Here is a 24,064-nt window from a genome sequence, read left to right on the forward strand (position 1 = left end):
AAATATGTTGAACTTTTAGATATTATAAATATATATAAGTATAATACAACAATTCATCTTTAAATTAATGTCTTTAATGGTAATTTTCATATAAAATTTCATCCCCATCGCTCCGTTTGTATTCAAATACATATTGTACCATTGATTTCACCTTAATTCATTTTTGGACTTTGTTTATTTATCCACACCTTTTAAATTTCAGAAAATTTTCATATTTAGATAGGTAGCTTAACTTATAATTTTAAACTTTTCAAGTATATATTTTGAGTTAGTATTTGGTACATTGGCGGAATAACTTTTTTAATCTACAAGTAACTTTAAAAATTGTTGTGTATTTCTTTTTAAATATTTTATTATATTCTTGTTGGACATTTGCCAACCCCTAACCTTACCAATGGACTCTAAAAACTCTAATAACGATGTATCAAATATTTTTCCTCATATTTTTCCACAATTTTTCCAAATTTAGGACAAAATTCCATATTTAGTAAATAAACATCTAATAAATACATTCCATAAAACATATATACATTTTAATGTCAATCTAAAAGGCAATAGAAAATATAAATATAATCAATATTCAAAGTCCACTTTTATTCCTTCCATTTTGTGCATGTATGCAAGGCTATAAATAGGATTAATCCTGAAACAACACAAAGAATTATAAATCAAATAATTGGAAGTTTAATGTTTTTAACATACTTTTTCCTATTTTAAATTTTTTCTTAGATTTACTTTATATCTTTTAATCTTATTTCACATCATTTGTTATAACATCATATTTTTAATGATTTTTACATGAAGATTATGGAAGGAATCATTCATTAATGATTTGAAGAATGAATTCAATGAGTGTGTAATCGAACAATTGCAATGCGAGACTGAGATTTTTTACCAGAAACGATTTATTACATTTAGTAGAATAGTAATTCTCTCTTAATAGAAGTCGACAAAATTGTTATTCCATTAAAATAGAATTTATACTTAAAAGACAAATACTAGCTATTTTTTGGCAGACTAATAATATTGAAAACTTATATAAATTGTTGTACTTATAGCTCTACCAATGTCCCTCCAATTTAGGCATCAGCCAATAAAATGTTCTGTTGACAAGTATAATTAATATAAAGCCTCTTGTCTCCAAACCAACCCATTTCATCTTTATCGACAAATTGCTGCCATAATATATAAAAAATAAATAAGTGAATCCAACCTGCAGGAACCTCCCACAAAGATGATTCTGAATGATAAATACATTACAAAACTTGGGTAAATGATAAAATACCATATTATCAGCTGTATCATAAGTCATCAATTTTAGCGGTCCACCATAATTTTTTAGCACTTCACAATTTTGTCATAACTTTCGTAGTGAAAGACTGATGTTTTAAATTGCTCATTGCTAAGATCTCTATATATTGCTTTTCCCACGTGAAGTTTTCTGCACTAAAACATCAAATAGAAATGACTTCAAAAAGATAAAAATGAAAAAGCAAGTAATTTGTTCGACTGTCTTTCCTCTCCTTTGCATTCTTCTTCTTTTTCTTAGTGTTGAAGCTCAGACGTGCAGCCCTAGTGGCAAGATCAAAGGGAAAACCCCTCCACCAGGGCAATGCAACCAGGAAAATGATTCTGATTGTTGCAGGGATGGCAAGTGGTACACTTGAGCACAATTTCACCACACAAAATTCACATAAGACTAAAGACACCATGTTAGACACTTAATCTTGACTTTCACACACAAATAACATAAACACAAGACACCACTTATTTGTCATCACACTCGCATTAGTCAAACAAATATATATGACTATTACAAGAATTGACGCTAACATGTTGTCGCACATATATAAACATGCAACATACGATAATAACAACATAAAGAAACAACACACGACACACAAAATATGGACTTAGAACTCAAAATCATGCATAAATATAAATAACTCAGGCAACACATTAAATATAATGCAAGAAAAAATCTGCGGATTAGATTAAAATGCAACTTACTAAAATAAGGAAAAGTCCTTGAAATAGTTGGCCCAATAATCAATCAAACCCGAAAGATGTTTCATTTTGCACTTCGGTCCCTCGTGTTTAGGCCAATCTTGACATATCCGAATGGCTTCGTAACATGATGTGACTGGAATCACATCATGAACATTCATACTGTCATATCTTGCCATAGGTCACAACCACATGGACTTACACACTTTCATGTATCGTGATCTATCATTCTAGTCTTCATCTTACTGGAGGCTACACCATGAGTGTTTTCATATCATAAGATGCCATGGGTCTCTACCTCCTCGTTCTACACTTGTTTTCATATCGTTATTTTCCAGTCTAGTTAGCAATATGATTGCCTTCTTAGAGGTATCACAGAGGGACATTTAGTCAACATTCTCTTACCCAAATTTATTCACACATCTGAGTGATTTGTACCTTTTCTATATCAAACTATACCTGCATACTTACCCATCCACATTCTGTTCCAATAGCACTTCATACATTTTCTCATAACATGTATATCATTTTTACTGTGCTTCTTACACTTATCGATTAATAGAGATATCATTGTCATTTAGGTATATTTCTATTTGAACAGTACCTATGCAAGAGTCAAGTTAGAGACTCACCTGATACTCACCCACTATAAATCGAAACTCCAGACTCAAACATCCTTCTCGAACTAGCAGCAACAATTGCTTAAAGAACATAGATTACCAAATTAAAACTCATTTACACACAAATTACTATAATCTCAATTACTAACAACCCTCATGCAAAGCCTTGTGCTTACAACTTACTATTCATTTACCTCTTATAGACTTACTCTTTCAGAACTTAACATGTAGAGTTGTAATACTTACTCAAAGATGGAATGACTACTGATTAAACTAAGAGCCTTAGTTTCCAGCTTAAGGAGGACGAGATACAATTAGACTTAAGAAAAAGAGTTAGAGAGTAACATTGAAAGAAGAAGAAAAACTCCCTTATGAACCCTTCAAACACACACACAGGCACATATGACCCATTTCTTCCTAGTGAAACTTAACAAGAGTCATAAATTTCACAATTTTTCCTACTTAATGGTCTAGAGTTTCTGTTAGAAACATAAATGAGAACCCAGCCTAATAGATATGAGACCAGTCTATCCAGTTGGTTTCTAACCAAGTCACTTTACAACTCCAAAAACACCGTACTAAGACAAGCAGGACGTACTATACATTTGGCAATAACTAATACCATAATTATCTTTTCGTGTAACAAAACCTTTCTCTTTAAATAACAGAATAGTCTGAAATAGTATCTTCACTTACTTACATGGCGGTTACTATACGCCCACACATATGCACCAAAAGAAATAATTAGGCGTATTACACTTCACCAAAGAGATTATTTCACTACTACACGCCTTAACCTTGGATCCGCTAGACTTGGGATGAGACAACTCTCCTCCCCTTAACAAAATTTTACCTCGAAACTTTTCTAACTTGGAAGAAATCCACTATACAATTGAAAACTAACCGTTTGCGCCAGGTGCATACCATTAATTGGCAAACTATCCTTCTTACTCATAGCATCTTCTTATCAAAGACATAAACTTTAGATATTCCTTGCTAAGAAAAGTGTCATAATTCTACTTAATTGGCGAATTTAGAATTTGGTGGTTACTCCCATAAATTCAAACATTACATAACTTACCTTTTTTATAGATGTCCAATTTGTATTAGAGAACCTAAAGATTTACCAAAAAATAAACTTCCTGTACACATTTGTTTCTCTATAAAACAAGTACTCAAATACCCCTTCAAACACATTCGCTAAAATAATGGGAACCCTAACTTCTTTTCTATTTAATCTTTCTGCTTCTTTTGATCTAAGTCTTCACATTTCTCAAAGGTAAAAATTACTCTTATTCTTTTCCTTTTCTTTCACACGAAAATGGTTAGAACAACCACTAGAGGGAGGGGCCAAGGCCAAGTCAACTGAAACGTTAATCCCAAAAATCCTTTCTCCTTCAGACCTCAAAGTCCCAATGATACTCCACCGCGCATGGAGACTCCTTCGTACGAATGTAGCACCACCCAGGATGAAATACACTGTTATTTAGGAACTCGGAGTATTCTTCACCCAAATTTTCTTACAATTTTAGATGGCTACAGAGGTGTTGTCGGAATGACAGTACCCTAGGCTTTATTCTTCCCTTAATTTTATTGGAGGCTAATTTTTATCTGCCACTTCATCCATTCTTTTGTGCGGTATTAAATGAGTATGGTATTTCCCTGGGCAACAATTAGCCTTGTCTTGGTGGACTTTGGTACCCTACTTCATAGATTTTTTCTTGCATAAAGAACCACTACTTCTAGGTGTATTCCAAAAATTGTATCAGCTGGAGATAAAAAGACAATAGACTATTGTTGGAAATGCCCATTTCCGTGTACACTAGGGTTGCGAGCATATCATTCAAAACAATATTTCATACTTTCACTTAAGGAAGGAAAAATTCATAAGTGTCATTTGCAGACTTCAAAACGGATTTGGCTTTCCTACACGTTGGTCCTTTCCTTAGGAGTCTGTTTGTGCTCACTGTCAGCTAGTCGATGCTCAAGTTTCCTTGAAGCAATATAAACGGCTGAAAAACGGACGGACACTTGAGCTGGTGGAAATGGTTACAATAAGAAATATATTCCAATATTGTTTATAGAATCTAAGCCCCAATAATTGTCAGGTAACTAACCATATCAGTTGGTTAGATGATTACAATGTGCCCTCAACTTCAGTTGCCTGACTTCACAATGCCACTAGATATTAGGCATAAATTTTGACTGGGCATATAGGGGAACCTCCTTTCTTTTTCTATGAAGTTTGTAGAATTCATTCTCACAATTGGATTATCACACCTCCTGGTACTCTTTCTTCTTCTTCTTCTAGTCGGGTTAGTTAGCATATTGATGATGTAGAATCTTCTTTGAGTTCTCACACTACACTCGATCAAGAACCAGATATGGATATCACAACTCTCTTGGGTGAGGCTCATGCAAAGGAGAAAGCTGTTGCTACTCCTTCAACAAAATCAGCAACGAAGAAAAATCAAAAGAAGCCCAAAGTAGAAGAGAGTACTCAAGAAATTAAAGAGAGTGAACACCCACAGCAAAAATGGTACAAACTTAGGAAGGGGCTCCCTACTCCTGAAACTCCTACCTCTCCAATTCCTACACTTCCTCCAGTACCAGTAGAGTCCGTCCACTCTACAAATTCTTCAATTTGCCATACTAATCCTCCATTGGTTGAGGTCTTAACAGAAACTTTATGCCTAGAGCAGCTAGTGGTTCCTACAAGTTTTTAGCCCCAACACGCCTTTTCTATAGAAACAAATGAGTTTTTCCCATGGGGTGACTTATTGAAATCAAGACCATCTTCTATTTTGATGAGCTCTAACTTCCAAAGTTAGAACAATATGATAACACCTCAAGTGAAAGAGTCTCTCTACTCCTATCTTTCTTCTAATCCAGAATTGTCTCCTCTTTCATTAATGGCAAAGTCTTCAAAAGCTCTATCTGTGGAGTATGGGTTGTAGAGTGGGCTTCTCCAAGAAACCAGTAATTTCCATAACGCTAGGGTTGCGAGATTAGAAGAGGCAATCAAAGCTAGTGAACAGACTGTAGTTGAACTACGCCGATCTGGCCAGATTTAGGAACAAGATTGAATATATGGATTCTTTATCATGACGTGGAAACTATGTCCCAACACACGCAAACTAAATGCACCCAGCTTGAAAAGGAAGTCAAGTCACTAAAGGAGAGCAAATCCTCTCTAAAGGAGAAACTTAAGGCTCAGAATCTTTGCCACAAAGTTGATTTGGATGGTTTATACCAATTCAATGAGGAAGCCATTAAAAAATATCAAGAAGACACTATAAAGAACTTGACTAAGGCCCAACTTAAGTTAAGGTCTAACCTAGTTTTTCATACTCAAGTGACTACTGGCTCACTGAATCTAAGTCAGGTAGACTTCAATTTTCTTCAAGATATCTCTATTGAATCATTGAGCTTTAATGTTTATCACCTCGGAGGAAAAGATTAGGAAGACTTTTAAATGAAGTGGAAAGAAACAACTGGTTTCCTCTTCCCCAATACACCCGAAGTAAATGATGAAGAAGAAAATTCAAAAGGTTATATTGAGTTGGAGAAAACTCCAGAGGATTGTCCACAAGTAGAAGAGGTCCTTGCTGAACCCACTAACCATCATGCTGAGGAAGGAAACTAGAATTTCTTTTTATTTTGTCTTGTGATTTCTCTTTCTATAACAATGTAATACCTTTCCAGACTTTATCAATGAATCTATCATTTGTTCCTCCACTACCTTACTTATCACAATATCACTTACTAGCATAACAAACATCTTTCCCACAAACATAAACTTCAACATACTTGAGGGACTAAGCCAGGGTCAGCGTAATAAGCCTACAGGGCTGACTTACTTATTTGCCAGAGGATCGACTAAACTGTGGCTCTGATACCAACTTGTAATGCCCTAAACTCGACCCAATTCATAGAATCTGGATCTCAGGTGCTACTTTGCATACCACTGAACAAATTTTCGAAACTGATGACAGATACCTCTTACATAAAATATATTTCTTTTTGTTTTATTTAAAGACTCAATTTCAGGAAAACAAAAGAAAGTATTTAGGAGTAAAATATTACATCATACATTTCACTAAATCCTTTACAATACAAATTTTTACTAGAGATTGACTCTTAGAGGAAGTCGTGCAATACGCCACTTTTCCACAGTATGCATAATAACTCAGTCCATCGCTTCTTTGGCGTATTCCTGGCATCGTCCCCCTTGGGAAAATCTCATTCAATCATTACTTGAAACATAAACATAACACATGTAAGTTCAAGAGAACTTAGTAAGAGTTAATATAGATTCCATAAGATTCTAGAGTAAGACATAATACTACTCTTACATGGAGGATACCATATAATCAAATTTTGACACTATATATAATGCAGACAAACTTAAATAAACAATTTCTTATGTCTTTCATGACTACGAATACACCCATATTTAGAACTAATAGACTTCCATGGCAAACACCCTTTATGAACATACAGACACCCACTTCTTTTCAAGACTTCTCTAAAAGCTTATTCGATTATATCACGGATCTAAATCAACCAAATTAGCTTTGGATGTATCATAACCTTATCATAATAGTATCTATCACAAAACTAATAGAATTTATCCAGAACTTACTATATGGGTGGATAATCATATTCTACCTTACAGACTTAGCAGAGTATGCCACAATGGCTAAACAGAATACGCCACAAGGGCAACATACATAATTCATGTGTTTACTGTCCCAACAAACTTTCACAGAAGGTGCCATGGGTTTCTCCCTCATGGACTTATACATAAGTTTCATGTATCGTGATCTGCCAGATCGATTTACACTTTACTGAAGGCTACACCATGAACATTCATACTATCATATCTTGCCATGGGTCACAACCACATGGACTTACACACTTTCATGTATCGTGATCTGTTGTTCTCGTCTTTATCTTACACGAGGCTACACCATGAGTGTTTTCATATAATAAGATGCCATGGGTCTCAACCTCATTGTCTTACACTTGTTTTTATATCATGATTTGTCAGTTTGGTTAGAAATATAACTAGCTTACTAGAGGCATCATAGAGAGACATTTATACAACATTTACTTACCCGAATTCATTCACACATCTGATTGATTTATACCTTTTCTATATCAAACTATACATGCATACTTACCCATTCACATTTTATTCCAATAGAACTTCATATATTTTCTCATAACATGTATATCATTTTTACTATGCTTCTTTCACTTACCGATTAATAGAGAGTACTTCTATTAGATGTACTTCTATTAGAATAGTACGCATGCAAGAGTCAGGTTAGAGACTCACCTATTACTCACCCACAATAAATCAAAACTCCAAACTAAGACATCCTTCTCGAACCAGCAACAACAACTACTTAAAGAACATAGGATTACCAAATTAAAACTCATTTACATACAAATTACTATCATCTCAATTGCTAACAACCCCCATGCAAAGCCTTGTGTTTACAACTTACTGTTCATTTACCCTGTACAGACTTACTATTTTGGAATTTAAGATACAGAGCTGTAATACTTACCAGGAGATTGAATAACTACTGACTAAACTAAGAGCCTTAGCTTCCAACTTAGGGAGGAAGAGATACAATTAGACTTAAGAAAAATTTTCAAATAGTGACATTGAAGGAATTAATCTTTGATACCCTAAAATTTTATATTTTATTCAATTTAGTCTTTAAACTTAGTATAGTTATAACTTTCAATTCCTAGCCTTAGATTAAAATATAATTTCAAATATTCTCACCAGGGACCTTAAAATTTCTATTTCTAAAATAGTTTCATAACAAGTTTTATATTTATTGAATTTGGTTCCTAATGTAATAAAGTTAACAATAAGATAACTTTACAATCTAGTCCTTTCATATTCTCAGCTTAAAATTTATCAATTTAAAGCCTAATTTTTCAAGAAATCAACAATGGAAACTTTTTAAAAACTTTAACAATCTTACAAAATGGTACTTGGCCTAGCTAAATCAAGCTCCCATGACCTTAATTTCATAAATAAATACAATAAAATAACTTAAATTTAACTTAGAATTTAAGGTGGAATGCCATAGAAGTTCTCCTAGGTTTTTCTTCTCTTTGGACGGTGAAAAAGAAGGTTGAAGATGAAAAATGTTATTATTTTCTCATTAGTTTAGCTTATGTAAGTAGATTAGGACTTAATTAACTAAGTTTAGTAACTTAATCATGGTTTAATTGACTTAATCAATTCATTAACCAAACTTAGTGGAAGATATCATCACCATCCACTAACAACCATAGGAAAATGGTTTATTTACCATTTTAAGCCTTTGATTAATTGCTATATAAGTCCCTAAGCCTTTGGCCAATTAAAACTCTATAGCAATTAGACTTTTACAAATTAGTCCTTAAGTCTTAATTAGCTATAAGTACACAAAATTACTGAAATATTTCCTAATATATTTTTATATTGTCATTGTAAATATTAATATTTAATAATTAGAAACTAAATTTATGAAAATAGGGTTTTGAAACTGTATACCCCAGTACCAGTGAAAATTATGTAATTACACCAAGGAAATCGTTGGGTTTTTTTATTGAAAAAGTTTTTTGTTTTAAATCTGATGTGTATTGAAATAGTCAAGATACGGGACTGAGTATTTTTTGAGGGGCGATTGGAGTAAATTAATTACAACTATTTGGTGCTCGTTATGACCTTAAGCAACGACGTCGCCACCTGGATTTTTCCCTATTTCTCGTCCTGACATTAGAGGTTCATTGTCGTGACATGATTCACTATTTTCGAAAGGACCATTTTGAAACAAGTTCAAGAGACCTATATTAACTTGTATAATCTCAATCACAACCAAACAATACATTTACAACAGCATATGAGACAAAATATACCAAACTGATACTTCAGAATGACATTAAACGAATAAGTTCTAAGTTTGACCATTTTTTATACAATTTCGATTTAAACCATAGGAACATGCCATTTAGAATCAAAAGGGTACTTTACAAACTTTTTTGAGTTAGAAATGGTCGTCTAGATGCTAGCTTCAATTCCTGGGACTTTGAGAATTACCTAAACCTGCGTAAGGGAAAAACAAATCATACGTGAGCAATAGGCTCAATGGTACATTTATTATTCAAAGCATATAACATAAGCATTAGCAATACATTTCAATACTATACATGTATATCTATATGCAAATAAAATACTACTAATTTACATTTTTGGTTACCATACTTAACATCATCAAGATTTGCACTTAAATATGCATATAACCAAATGTTATTTCATCCCAATCCGATTTCAACATTAAGCATTCAAAATAAAAAGTTTCCACATATCACATATTATTTATGATACATAATCCAGTTCCTAATATCACATTATTCACTAGTTTCTATAGTCTATTGATCCATTTGAATCCATTTCATTTCTAAGGCTTGATTTCATTTTATATATATAATCAATTATGTGATTTCAACATTTCTTTCACATTTAATTACAAATCATTCAAGTAGTATCATTTTATACATATTCACATCATTCACCAAGTTACATTCAAATATGTGTAAATTGTTTAACCGGTGCTCTCCATTTGTAAAGAGAGGTACAAGAGTTCCGGTTGAATAAGTCTTGATTAAATAATATTATTTTCATAGAAAATAAAAACCTACTCTAACTATAGTGAGGGGCCAGTGGCAAACCCTTTTTTTTAATAGTGTTGTCGCCCCACACATGTTACGTGAGGGCTAGATTGGGCCTATCATGTATTGGGTCCAATTATATGTGTTTTCTAAACTTTTAATGCAACACTTATAATTTTATCGAACCTAATATTTAATCAAAATAAATTTTATATAATCAATTAATTAAATTAACTAAATTAATTTCTCAATTAAATATTTTCTAAACCCAATTTTAATTTCGTTAAAGTCATAGCGACTTTACCATAATAGAATCTACGATATTTAATTTCCTTAAACAACAAATTTATAATGACTAATTAATTTAATTCAATCTTAAAACTTCAATTATTTAATTATAATTAATTAAATTATAATTCAAAGAACTTTAATTTAATTGTCAAGTCATTTATGTGTTTAGTGAGAAAACACATTCACTGTAGATAGTGATACGTGCAATCTGTTTCTCTTACTTCACCATTTTCATTCATTTTCCTTTTATTGGTATACATGCAATTCATTTCTAGTTATCTCGAGTTAAAAGAGGGACCGATTAGACATACATAATAAAGGCTCAAATAATTCATCTCTATAAACGTGTCAGACAGATACTTTATGGTGTGTATGGTTGGTTGGGTATTAAACGCCTTTAATAGTGTGTTGGGATGGTCGGAGATGGTGTGTAGCAGATGGGGGTAGGAAAAACTGTATATGTATTGATATGTTCTATACTTGAAACTAAAATTGCTTCTGTTATCTAACTGAATCTTAGGATTTGAGAATTATCTTATAAATCTACTTTAATTTCCTTGTGTAGCATATTGGCCCATTTTATCTCTATTCATGCTTTTGGCCCTTAATTTTACTTTTGCCTCAAATTTAGTCCCTATGAGATAAAATATCATAAATAGCTCAAATAAGCAGGATCATACTCAGAATAAATATATAATTAATAAATAAAAATACGTTACTCTAGAGTGTTATCAATAAAGGCAATATTCGGTATTTAGAAATTTTGGGAAATTAAACCCTAACTTATTGGGTTTTGATTTTTTATTTGACCCAAATAACCAGATATCCTTCTCAAAATGCATAGGTTTTAAAGAGTTAAAAGATAAACTTAATTTTGAAAATTAAAAATGTTGCGCCCTAACTCACTAGGTTTGGCATTTTATTTCTTTGAAATAAGAGTGTCTTATCATGTAATTCAATTTGTTCAAAGTTAAAAAGATTGAATTTTGAAATCATTTCAAATTTTTGACACTAAGAAATTAAACAATCAATTCAGTACCAATATTGGGCGTTACGAGGGTGCTAACCCGTCCTCGTGTGTAACTGACTCCTGAACCTATTTTCTCAAAGTTCGTAGACCTATAATTGTTTTCAAAGTGGTCTGATCACACCTCAATAAAAGATCGGTGGCGACTCCAATTTTTGTTTTTAAGTCGACGACTAATTTTTGTTTTCAAAAAAATAGTTTCGACAGGGTTGGTTGGGCATTAAACGCCTTTAATGGTGTGTTGGGATGGTCGGAGATGGTGTGTAGCAGATGGGGGTAGGAAAAACTGCATATGTATCTGATCTGTTCTATACTTGAAACTAGAATTGCTTCTGTTATCTAACTGAATCTTACGATTTGAGAATTATCTTATAAATCTACTTTAATTGAATGTACATCTTTTATGCATTGGGTTCACAACTCATTTCGTTGTTAATTGGATTTCAGGTGTCTTTCAAGCTTGAATGAGTCCACTTTGTGAGAGCTCAGTCAATCTGATTATCTTTACTTTAAATCTTACCATTAGTAATCCCAGCTTTCTCTGATAGTATGATGTTTGGGAATATTAAATAGTTAGTTAATTGTTGTGTTAGTTATAAAATGTTGAATGATTTCATTTTGGCTGTGTTTATAAATGCGATTTTCCTAATACCGACAATGTAACTCACTGGACTTGGTCTGGACGTTTAGGCCGGGTTTAGGGTATTACATGTAGTGCTAGAGTTTTAATCCAATTTAAAAATTAGTACGTATGACCGAGTATACGTCAGGCATGCTAACATTGATATTTCTAATGCCGCCATTTGCAAGTACTATGGCGTACCGTGCTATAAAAGAGACGACCGATTGTCTCTTGACTTGAACAATTTCACAAATGTTGACACGGATGCCATTCTTAGAGAATTTCATCCTACTAAAAAGCCTTAAAATAAAAAATGGTCCCCAAACTGTAGCGCTTTTTCAATATATGTACTTCAAACTTTTCTTTTTTTGTCAGAAGTTCTACTTGAACTTTCATTATGTTAACATTATTGGTCCTTCCTTGGATTGTCGTTTGAAATAATTGTCTGAGTCAACCAGAGCCTGACACGTAATCAAAAACTAAATTCGAGTATGTTTTAGTATGCAAATTGTTTGACAAAATAAATATTTTATTTTTATTTCAGGTTTTAAAATGATTTTATTTTAATATTAAAGACAACATATTTTAATGTTTATACTATAGTATTGTATACTATTATAAATTAAATTTTTATATGAAATAAATTATATAATATATTATAAAACTAAAATTTGAATTGGGTTTCTGGTCCAGAAATTATTGAGTTAAATTTTTTACCCAAATCTAATTTTGGTGCTTAATATTTTTATATGCACATTTCGGACCAAATTTCAAATTTTGGTCTGCCAATTAAAACAATATTATATGCTGCTGCTTTAACTAGGAAAGTTACTTTGTCAAGGTTTATATACTTATCTCTCCTCCTTTGGCTCTTTCACCTTGGTTCTTTCCTGTGAACGGAATTTGAGACAGAAATTCTAACACTACTATTGGGACCGGATATCAGGAATATGATTTTTATATGTATATATATTTAAAGATATTGTAAAGAAGTATACGTGTAACGTATGTATAGAAATTAATTTTCATTGCAAAACTCTTATGGAAAATGAAAAGCTAAGTGTAACCATCTTCAAATCCATCCAATTTAGGCATCACCAAGAACATGATTTGTCGACAAGTATAATCTAAAGCCCTTTGATCTTCATCAACAAATAGTCGCCATAAGAAATTTAAGAAAAATAAACTAAAAGTGAACCAAACTGCAGGAACCTCCCACATAGATGCTTCGAATGATAAATATATTAAAAATTTGGGTAAATGATAAAATACAATTTTATCACTTCATCCATCATAAATTTTCATAGTGAAAGACCAATATTTTAAATTACTCATTGCTAAGATTTCTATATATTGCTTTTCCCACTTGAAGATTTCGCACTAAAACTTCAAAATGTAGTGACTTAAAGAAGATTAAAATGAAGAAGCAAGTTGTAATATCAAATTTTAGCCCGGCTCACATATGGAAACATAATTTTGAGGATATGCAATCTTAGATATGATATGCAATCCTAGATATGATATGCAATCTTAGATATGATATATGCAATCTTAGATATGATATGCAATCTTAGATATGATATATAATCTTAGATATGATATGCAATCTTAGAATAATATGATTTTGTAATCTTAGAGATTTAATTTGTAGATACCCTTTAATCTCAAATTGTTGATGTAATTGATCATGCAGTTGGATTTGGGGAGGCTCAAATATAAATAGAGGCCTCTCCCTTCATTGAAAAAGAAAAAAAGGAGAAAAAAGAAAAAAGAGAAAAGAGGAGGAGGAATAAAAAAAAGAACGATTGGCAGTTTTTTAAAGGTGGCTTACTATTTTTTCTTTCGATTATTTTTTTTACTTATTTACGATTTTAAAAAAGGGAGAAGGTGATACCACTGCGACTTTTATTTATTTATTTTTTATTTAGCCCCTCCACCTTTTAATGTTTTTGTAATAAGTTTTCTTTATTTTACCCTTTTATTTATTTTAAATTCCAATTTAATCCTTTTGAACGACACCGTTTTAAAGGAGAAGGGAAAATTTCCCTTCTAGCCCCTCTATGTAACTCGCGCGTTCAAATTAGTCCTTTTACTTTTATTTATTTGCGGATTTACCCCAGATATTGTAATTGCAATTCGATTTAGTTTTTTTATGTTCTTTTTATTTATTTTATTCTAATTTTTTTATCTATATATATTCTTTTTATATGTACACATATATTTATATATATTTTAAAGAACGAATATTTTCCTATTTTTTAATGAATATTTTCATATATATATGTATATATTTACGTTTTTAAGTGGTTAAATACTCCACTTTTTTCCTTTTTAAAATATACTTATTTTTATTATTTTATATATGTATGTATAATTATTTTTTATGTATGTATAATTATTATTTTCTTTATTTTCATAAGTATATTATGTGTTGCATTTATATATAAATTCTATAACCTAAAATTTTATTTGTAAATTATATGTATATTTTAATATTCATAATTTCCATGTGTACATCTTTTGATCCTTATTTATTTGTTTGTTATCCCATCCAAAGGTATAATTGTGTTTACATTTAATATTTTGCATGTCATGGATTACCTTTTTTATTCATTTGCTTATATTATTTTTATGTCGATGATGTATTTATTATTGCTATTATTATTATAGCATTTGTATGTATAAAATCACATTACATCATTTTTACTCAAATTTAAAGATAGAAAATTTTTAAAATTGAGATAATGTTCGATTTAGGATTTTCAAGGAATTGAGCCCTAACGTATTGGGTTCCGATTTTCTTTGTTAAATCCGACAATCGAGCATTTCTCTTCAATCAAAAAAAATAAAAACTGATTATTGGGAATTCAACACGTTGTGTCCTAACGTATTGGATGTGACGCATTGATTTCTCGAAATGAAGATTTTTTTAAAATAATAAATGAAATATTCCGAGTTTGGGATTTTAAAGGAATTGTGCCCTAACGTATTGGGTGTGATTTCTTAAATCTTGGATAAGTGGATGTTCTTTTAAAGTAAATGAAATATTCCGAGTTTGGGATTCTAGAGGAATCGTGCCCTAACGTATTGGGTGTGATTTCTTAAATCTTGGATAAGTGGATGTTCTTTTAAAGTTTTATTGTACAAGTATTTTGGCCCAATTCATTTTGGGGAAAATTAGAATGCTGTGCCCTAACGCATTGGGTGTGGTATCTTCTTTCTCTGAAATAATAAGGGTCTTAATACGTAACCTTTTAAGTTTTGCTCTGGATTACGTTTTTTCCAAATTCTCGACCTTAAGACACTAATTAATTAACTAGGTACCAATTTTGGGCGTTACGAGGGTGCTAATCTTTCCTCGTACGTAACTGACTCCCGGATCTGTTTTTCTAAAACTTGTAGACCAAAGCTGTTTTTTTAGGTGATCCAATCACACCTCAATAAAAGATTGGTGGCGACTCCCAAATTTTCATTTTTTTTAGAGTCGACACCCTAAAATATTTTTGTTTTCCAAAAGATGGTTTTGACAGCTTGGCGACTCCACTGGGGACTTTTTAAAATAAGAGTGTCGAGCCACAAAGTTGATTAATTTTTGTCTTATAGTCGAAAAAATAAATTTTAAAAAAAATTCACGATATCCTTTTGCATTCATTATTTTCTTGCTTAATGGATTTAAGTATTGTTTGCATTACACATTACATGAGTTGAATAATTTTACCCTTTTAAGTGGGAGTGAGAAACTAGTCCTTCGTGAGGTTTTCACCTCCGTGCAGGGTAGTGGACCACTTCCGGGATACATCCGTACCTATGTCTTCGTGAGATTTTCATCTCCGTGCAGCCATAGGGAAATGTATTTCCTTGAACTGAACTCGGTCCATATGAGCCTATAATGGGTGAGGATCGAGGAATTTGCTGGTTCGGGTACCCTTGCTCTAAAAGCCGAACTTCATATAGTGAACCTTAGGAATCCACCTTAAGCAGAACTATACTGAACCCTGGTAGATATCCGAATAGATGTTTTACTATTTCTTGATTATTTTCTATGTTACTGACCTTTTGTGTTTTATTTTGATTGCATGACATGGCATTTCATTTCATCATAAAAAAGAGGTGTTGATTCACGTTCAGTTGCTAAATAGAGAGCTTGTCATAAGAAAATGGGTTTCTTGATAAAGTGGACGACAATATGGTTGTCCAAATATGGTCCAAGAACACGTGATCAGAGAAGGATGATAATTTAATGGACGACTACACGACTATGGCTCCGTTGCCCAAGGATTCAAGATGACAAAGATTATTTGAGAGCCACTGAACTTTCTTAAAGAGAAGCCAACGAGCATCACGAGGATGAGTGAGCAACGAATCGAGCAAAAAGGAGATAGAAGAGACGTCCTTTTTGAAAAGTTCGTGAGATTTATCTTAACGCTCGAATGTAGAAGAGGATCGAATGTCTTCGCCTATGAGGGCAAGGTCGTATAAATATTCAGTTTATGTAAAGAGATTTGTTTTCTAGTAAAGTTCTCTAAATGGAATTGAATCAGAATCAACGTCTCTTTATGCATTCATTTCATGCATTTGCATTACATGATATCATAGCATTAAAGTCCACTAAAAGATTCTAATTAATTTAAATCACTCCTCAGTTAATCTGGAAACTAACCAACTTACCAACACCCTTACGGTATCCAAGCAAAGATTAGAGAAATGGAACAAAGGTTGGAAAAATTAGAGCGAATGCAGATACAGATATAGGAGCAATTGACCAAATTTCAGTAGGAAATGAGAGATTAGATGCTAGAATTACAGAGAACTATGATGAGCCAATTTAACCGATTGTTAGCTGGAAAGTTAGAAGAAATGAAAAGACCGGTGGTCCATCTTGGGGTTGATAATGAGGATCTTGCTTATTCTCTAGGCGGTACTCCGATAAATGTCCAGGTCCAGTTAGATGAGCGTCCACAATGGGCATTCTTTACTATCAGCTCCTGACAATATCAGACTGGTACATCGACATCAGTGAATCATCTGATGGGCCCAGAATCCAATTTGATGATCAATTTAGCTAATCCTGTTGCTTTTGACAATCCAGCAGAAATAAAACAGGCGAATGTAGAGCACCCAGATACCATGAAAGCCTCAAGGAAGAAGGGGAATAAGGGGAATAATGAAGGCAGATATAATAAGGGCCACTCAAAATCAATCACTGTGGGTCGGTCACAGACAGAAACCACCAACCATCAGAGCCCTTTAAAGCAAGAATCTTACACGAAGGTAAATGTAGAAAGGCCTTAGTTCACGCCTATACCGATATCATATAGTAAGCTATATCAAAGCCTATTTAATGCACATGTGGTGTCCCCTTTCTACCAGAAACCAATGTTGCCTCCATTTACTAAATGGTATAATGCAAATGCTCAGTGTGAATACCATGCAGGGATTGCGGGGCACTCGATAGAAAACTGCACCGCATTCAAAAAGATAGTTGAAAGATTTATTAATATTGGCATTGTCAAATTTAATGAGGCCACCAGCGCAGAAAATCTGCTACCCAATCACATTGATAATGGGATGAATACGACATATGAAGAAGAGTTTGAGAGTGTTCATGTCAATGTCGTATATGAAGATACACTTAAAAAGGGAGCTTGTCAGATTTTTTCCCTTATAGACTTTGGAGTGTTTTAAATAATTAGACTGCAGAAGAAGCCCCTGTAGTATTTAGAGATTACTCAGAGTAATGTTTAAAACACACTTGTTGCCTTCAGCCTAGAGGCAATAAGAATTCATTTATGAAATAGGCTCATGTCTGAACGTTGTTATTCTAATAAAATACATCTTTGCATTCATTTTTTAAGCCAATATTCTTTCATTCTTTTCGAATAATTATACTTTCATTCTTTCGGATCTTCTTCGATATTATTCTATTCATTCATAATTGTACAAATGATTATTCATTCTTTGGTACCTATTATGGGTCCCCAGATATCAACGGCATGAGTGATGCTGTTACGAATTCAGAAGTTCCTTTTAGTGGGATCTGTGTTTAGAGGGATCTCATGACTTTAAAGATGGCATAGATTGTAGCCTATTTTCAGACTTGTTACAGATGGTCGAACAGGAATGAAATCTTACCTCATGAGGAGACAATGGAGATTGTGACATTAAGGGAATGTGCATAACCGAAGAAATGAAGCAGAACCTTGTTGAGTTACTTCAAAAAGTTCAAAGATGTCTTCGTATGGTCATGCTTGGGTATGCATTGAAATTGTAATCTGAACAACAATGCAAATAAAAAAAATTTTACAGTATGTTCAAGATTAACATCATGAACGATGCATTCTTTGCCGGGGCAATGCCTTCTTCTTTGGCTCATAATGGTTTAGCCCGTCGAAGTCAAGTTGTCATTTCTCCGTTGTTGCATTTCATATTAATTGAAGAGGAAGATCCAAAGTTTTCGTCATGCCCCAAAAGGCTCTATCAAAGAAATTTGATCACAAAGAAGATTTTACATTGGTTCTGATAGAAAGGGATAACGAAGACTTGTCTAATCCTATGAGTTCAGATTCAAAAAAAAAACAAAAAAACAAAAAAACAAAAACAAAAACAAAAAATGAAAAAAAAAGGAAAAATGGAGAGGCCAAAGTGAAAACCCGCAAAGGGCACTTTGAGACCAAAGGGGATTTGAGTTGAAAACCCGAAAAGGGCGGCTCAAATATTGATCAGAATGGGGCATGAGGTGATTAGAGCAACTTGGGGCATGTGGTGATCTTGGTATACCTGAATTATCAAGAAAAGGTAGGCAACATCTTGGGGCATTGGCAGAGTACTGTGGATCTCCTAAACACATGTTAAACTCAGATGGATCTTCAAAAAAAAGTTTGTACAGAGAAGTTCAAGCTGCGATATCTGGGGCACCCAATATTCATATTATTTATACTAAATTTGTTATTCTCGGAACACTTCATTCGTTTCCAAGATACGTATTCCCAATTAATCTCTTTGTTATTCTTCTTTACTATCTTTGATAATTTATTTCAAGTTATGCTCAGAATTCTCTATTTCATCCATCGTTTTGTTCTTTTTGCAAGCATGTTGCATTAGAATAATGATCAATGGACTAATAAAACTTTCACGAAGGAAGTTTTACATATTACTCTAGAAGTTTCTAAATAATACAAGAGCCTGAAACAGGACTATTATTTAGAACGCACTGGATTTAAAGGTTAGAAATCTGAAAAGGAACAGTCTAAACTAGGACTTTCTCTTTGGATATTGTTGTCAAAAAATTGGATGTCGTGTTGATGACAAAGCCTATATCAACAAGCAATTAATGATCACCAGGCAATAGAAAGAGGTTACCTCAGGGAAGAGAGCCTTCAATTGCGCGTGAGCCTTTGGTACGACACCTTGGGAATGGTGTAAGAGACTAGAAAGATTTAGATCCTGTATCTTTGAATTGTGATAGGAGAGGATTGAAGAAAAGTCATATACTCTTGGGTTACAGTGGGAGAACGATGGTATGAATTTTTGCGCCCCAATGGATTAAACTTGGAGGTTCATAGTGGGGGGCAACCTGGCTAAATGTTTCTTCAGAAAAGCCAGTCAAGCAAGAAGGCGTTGTAGCACGTTAGTCACAAAGCCTTAATAAACTTCGAGTAACGACAACCTAAGCGGGATCATTCTCGGAAAAATAAAATTTTGCATTCATGCAAGCACCATTCATACATGTCTAGTTAGGAGCATTTGATGCATTTTTTATCATGCCATTCTAATCATTAGGCATAATTAGGTTCATTATACAGGTCATGCTCCCCAGAGAACGGATCAGTGAAAGAGCAGATCTTGTCTTCCTGCATCGACAGCGAAGCAGATCGAAAACGAAGCCTTGCCTTCCTCATTTGTAGTGGAGCAGGTTAAAGATAGCAGATCTTGCCTTCCTGCATTGACAGCGAAGCAGATCAAAGATGGCAGATTTTACCTCCCTGTGGTTATAGTGGAGTACATTGAAGCCAGTAATTCTACTTCCTGGCGAGAGTGGAATAGATTAAAGATAATGATCTTGTCTTCCGCATTGACAATGAAGCAGATCGAAGATGGCGGATTTTACCTCCCTGTGGTTATAGTGGAGTACATTGAAGCCAATAATTCTACTTCCCTGGGAAGCAGTGGAATAGATTAAAGATAGCAGATCTTGCCTTCCTGCATTGACAGCGAAGCAGATCGAAGATGGCGGATTTTACCTCCCTGTGGTTATAGTGGAGTACATTGAAGCCAGTAATTCTACTTCCCTGGGCAGCAGTGTAATAGATTGAAGATTTTAGATCTTATCTCCCTAAGTAGTAGTGGAGCAGATCGAAGATGGCGGATTTTACCTCCATGTGGTTATAGTGAAGTACATTGAAGCCAGTAATTCTACTTCCTTGGGCAACAGTGGAATAGATTGAAGATTTCAGATCTTATCTCCCTAAGCAGTAGTGGAGCAAATCGAAGATGGCGGATTTTACCTCCCTGTGGTTATAGTGGAGTACATTGAAGCCAATAATTTTACTTCCCTGGGCAACAGTGGAATAGATTGAATATTTCAGATCTTTTCTCCCTAAGCAGTAGTGGAGCAGATTGAAGATTACGGATTTTACCTCCATGTGGTTACAGTGGAGTACATTGAAGCTAGTAATTCTACTTCCCTAGGCAATAGTGGAATAGATTGAAGATTTCAGATCTTATCTCCCTAAGTAGTAGTGGAGTATATCGAAGATGGTGGATTTTACCTCCCTGTGGTTACAGTGGAGTACATTGAAGTCAGTAATCCTATCTCCTTGGTCAGCAGTGGAATAGGTTGAAGATTGTAAGTCTTATCTCCCTGCAGTTGCAGTGGAATAGATTGAAGCACTAGCTCTATACTTCAAGATGCAGAGGAAGGAATGAGGCTACTTGAAAAGAAGAGTTTCATGTTCCACAAGACCGGGCAAAATTGGGCATTTTAAAGTCTTTGCTCTGTTCTGTTACACGACAACGAGCAAAGAGGGCAATTGTAATACCCAATTTTAGCCCGGCTCACATATGGAAACATAATTTTTGAGGATATGCAATCTTAGATATGATATGCAATCCTAGATATGATATGCAATCTTAGATATGATATATGCAATCTTAGATATGATATGCAATCTTAGTTATGATATATAATCTTAGATATGATATGCAATCTTAGAATATATGATTTTGTAATCTTAGAGATTTAATTTGTAGATACCCTTTAATCTCAGCCGTTGATGTAATTGATCTGTACCGTTGGATTTGGGGAGGCTCAAATATAAATAGAGGCCTCTCCCTTCATTGAAAAAGAAAAAAAGGAGAAAAAAGAGAAAAGAGGAGGAGGAATAAAAAAAAGAACGATTGACAGTTTTTTAAAGGTGGCTTACTATTTTTTCTTTCGATTATTTTTTTTACTTATTTACGATTTTAAAAAAGGGAGAAGGTGATACCACTGCGAATTTTATTTATTTATTTTATTTAGCCCCTCCACCTTTTAATGTTTTTGTAATTAGGTTTTCTTTATTTTACCCTTTTATTTATTTTAAATTTCAATTTAATCCTTTTGAACGACACGTTTTAGAGGAGAAGGAAAATTTCTCTTCAAATTTCTATGTAACTCAAGGCGTTCAAATTAGTCCTTTTACTTTTATTTATTTATGATTTACCCTTATATTGTAATTGCAATTCGATTTAGTTTTTTATGTTCTTTTATTTATTTTATTAATTAATAGTGTAATTATTATTTTTATTCTAATTTTTATCTATATATATTCTTTTATATGTACACATATATTTATATATATTTTAAAAACGAATATTTTCCTATTTTTTAATGAATATTTTCATATATATATGTATATATTTACGTTTTTAAGTGGTTAAATACTCCACTTTTTTCCTTTTTAAAATATACTTATTTTTATTATTTTATATATGTATGTATAATTATTTTTTATGTATGTATAATTATTTTTTTCTTTATTTTCATAAGTATATTATGTGTTGTATTTATATATAAATTCTATAACCTAAAATTTTATTTGTAAATTATATGTATATTTTAATATTCATAATTTCCATGTGTACATCTTTTGATCCTTATTTATTTTGTTTGTTATCCCATCCATTGTATAATTGTGTTTACATTTAATATTTTGCATGTCATGGATTACCTTTTTTTATTCATTTGCTTATATTATTTTTATGTCGATGATGTATTTATTATTGCTATTATTATTATAGCATTTGTATGTATAAAATCACATTACATCATTTTTTACTCAAATTTAAAGATAGAAAATTTTTTAAAATTGAGATAATGTTCGTATTTAGGATTTTCAAGGGAATTGAGCCCTAACGTATTGGGTTCCGATTTTTCTTTGTTAAATCCGACAATCGAGCATTTCTCTTCAATCAAAAAAAATAAAAACTGATTATTGGGAATTCAACACGTTGTGTCCTAACGTATTGGATGTGACGCATTGATTTCTTGAAATGAATATTTTTTTTAAAATAATAAAGGAAATATTCCGAATTTGGGATTTTAAAGGAATTGTGCCCTAACGTATTGGGTGTGATTTCTTAAATCTTGGATAAGTGGATGTTCTTTTAAAGTAAACGAAATATTCCGAGTTTGGGATTCTAGAGGAATCGTGCCCTAACGTATTGGGTGTGATTTCTTAAATCTTGGATAAGTGGATGTTCTTTTAAAGTTTTATTGTACAAGTATTTTGGCCCAATTCATTTTGGGGAAAATTAGAATGCTGTGCCCTAATGCATTGGGTGTGGTATCTTCTTTCTCTGAAATAATAAGGGTCTTAATACGTAACCTTTTAAGTTTTGCTAAGGATTACGTTTTTTCCAAATTCTCGACCTTAAGACACTAATTAATTAACTAGGTACCAATTTTGGGCGTTACGAGGGTGCTAATCTTTCCTCGTACGTAACTGACTCCCGGACCCATTTCTCTAAAACTCGTGACCAAAGCCATTTTTTAGGTGATCCAATCACACCTCAATAAAAGATTGGTGGCGACTCCCAAATTTTCATTTTTTTTAGAGTCGACAACCAAAAACTTTTATTTTTCAAAAAGATGGTTTCGACACAAGTAATTGTTCGACTGTCTTTCCTCTCCTTTGCATTCTTCTTCTTTTTCTTAGTGTTGAAGCACGGACGTGCAGCCCTAGTGGCAAGATCAAAGGAAAACCCCTCCACTAGGGCAATGCAACCAGGAAAATGATTCTGATTGTTGCAAGGATGGCAAGTGGTACACGACATACAAATGTTCACCCCAGATCAAGCCAAACGAAAGCAACACCGACGCTTAATGCTTTGAGCGGATGGAGACGGTGGTGCACCATCCGAATGTGACAACCAAGACCACTCCGATGATGACCCCGTGGTGGCACTTTCTGTGGTGGTATAACAACGGAAAGAGGTGTTTGAATTATATCAACATCCATGGCAATGGAAAATCTGTGAGGGCTAAAGTTGTGGATGAATACGATTCTACTATGGGATGTGATCCGGACCATGATTATCGGCCCCCTTGCCCTAACAACATTGTTGATGCCTCGAAAGCTGTTTGGAAGGCTCTTGGAGTGCATGAGAGCGACTGGGGCGGGATGGATATCTACTGTTCTGATACTGATATATGTACTAGAGTAAAGATTTCTTGTGCGTCTTAGTTAACATTTATGTTACTAATACCGACAATGTAACTCACTGGACTTGGTCTGGACGTTTAGGTTGGGTTTAGGGTATTACATGTAGTGCTGG

At 33.2% G+C, this 24,064-nt stretch overlaps 1 pseudogene; it reads left to right on the forward strand.

Moving 5' to 3' along the window:
* Positions 1 to 1,484: 1,484 nt before the first annotated feature.
* On the forward strand, positions 1,485 to 23,973 carry LOC105784781 (kiwellin-1-like; annotated as a pseudogene).
* The last annotated feature ends 91 nt before the right edge of the window (positions 23,974 to 24,064 follow it).

Source organism: Gossypium raimondii, chromosome 5 (genome assembly GCF_025698545.1).
Source record: "Gossypium raimondii isolate GPD5lz chromosome 5, ASM2569854v1, whole genome shotgun sequence".
Taxonomy (NCBI): Eukaryota; Viridiplantae; Streptophyta; class Magnoliopsida; order Malvales; family Malvaceae; genus Gossypium; species Gossypium raimondii.